Source organism: Atta cephalotes (genome assembly GCF_000143395.1).
Source record: "Atta cephalotes unplaced genomic scaffold scaffold00012, whole genome shotgun sequence".
NCBI classification, from domain to species: domain Eukaryota; kingdom Metazoa; phylum Arthropoda; class Insecta; order Hymenoptera; family Formicidae; genus Atta; species Atta cephalotes.
This window is the reverse complement of record NW_012130076.1, coordinates 1608044-1610027: the sequence shown is the minus strand read 5'-3', so window position 1 is coordinate 1610027 and position 1984 is coordinate 1608044.

Here is a 1984-nt window from a genome sequence, read left to right as displayed (position 1 = left end):
TATATATATATATATATATATATATATATATATAAAATATTGTACAATACATTTTTTTAATGTTTATATAACATCAATTAAGAAATAAGATAAATTATTTTTTATAAATTATATATATTTTATAATATATATTACACGATAAAACACAATACATAAAATTATTATTATGACACCTTTTATTTCTTCTAATTGTAATTTGTGCCTAATGGAGCAATGTGTTTTAAAGAATAGCACATTGTTTAAGCAGGCACATAGAGTAATTATCCAAACAATATTTGATATAAACTTATTACTTTGAGGTAATGGTAATATCAACAAAATATGGAACATTTTCATACAGAAGAATTTTTATGTAAAAATGAAATATTATTCAATATTAAGAAAATGTTGTTTTTTATAGAGATTTCAGCACAATTAAAGGAAAATTTTCTCTTTTTTTATATTTATTGTGAATGTTTTACATTCTTGAAATTCATAAAATAAAACAAATCGTAAAATGTCATGTGTACTTTAATTTTAAAACCATAACGCAAAAATTGAGTTTTAAAACATCTTATATGTCCTCTTATATGTTTTTGACTTCGGCTATTTTTCAAGATTTCATTAAGTTTATTATTGAATCAAAAGTAATTTTCTACATTATTATATATTAGGTACAACTTTGCTTCCGCTGTTTTTTTTCGAGATTCGAGGCTTTATTGTAAAAAACTGGTTATACATTTATGATTCAAAGTATTGTCCATCGCTGGCCACTACTTTCTCCCATCTTTCGGGTAGCGTACGAATCCCGCGTCGAAAAAACTGGTCATCTTTTGAGGCTATCCACGAATCGATCCAATTTTTCATTTTCGCAACATGGGGTCGAGCATTGTCATGCTGCAAAATCACTTTATCGTGTCTCTCATTGTATTGCGGCCGTTTGTCTTTCAATGCTCGGCTCAAACGCATCAATTGTGTTCGATACCGATCGCCTGTGATTGTTTCAGTCGGTTTTAACAGTTCATAATACACTACGCCGAGCTGGTCCCACCAAATACAGAGCATGACCTTGGAGCCGTGAATATTCGGTTTGGCCGTCGACGTGGAAGCATAGCCGGGAATTCCCCATGATTTTCTGCGCTTGGAATTATCGTAATGAACCCATTTTTCGTCCTCAGTCACAATGCGATGCAGAAATCCCTTCCGTCTTTGCCTTTCAAGCAGCTGTTCACAAGCAAACAAACGCCATTCAACATCTCTCGGCTTCAATTCGTACGGCACCCAATTTCCTTGCTTCTGAATCATTCCCATGGCTTTGAGGCGTTTTGAAATGGTTTGTTGAGTCACTCCCAATGATCGTGCCAATTCTTCTTGATTTTGACACGAGTCTTGCTCAAGTAATGCCTCCAATTCTGCATCTTCGAAAACCTTCTCTCTTCCACCGCTATGCCGGTCTTCGACGTCAAAATCACCGTTCTTGAAGCATTGAAACCACTCACGACACGTTCTTTCACTAATAGCGGCCATAAGTATTTGAGAGCATTCGATGAGCCTCAGCCGCACATTTCTTCATATTGAAGCAAAAAATTAAAACCTCCCGCAAATGACGAGAATTTGGCTCGTAAACTGACATTTTCAATCAAGAATAACTTTATGATGCAGACACAAATCGACTAATGTTTCTATGGAGTTATGTTGACAGATGCCCAAGTTTATTGTATGACGTCTATGATCTATTTCGACCACCACTTACCGCTAAAGCCATCTATAGGAAAACGGCGGAAGCAAAGTTGTACACCTAATATCAATCAAGAATATTATCATTATTTGTTTGTTTTTAAAAATTCTGCTTCTTTTATATAATTCTTAAGATCAAGGAATCGATTCTGTATCTTGAAACGAAGTGAAAATTATAAAAGTGAGCGAATTTGAAATAGAGCTCCTATAATTAGAATTTGGCAAAAAAGGACACAACTTTTGATTTGATCTCCACCTTGATCCACTC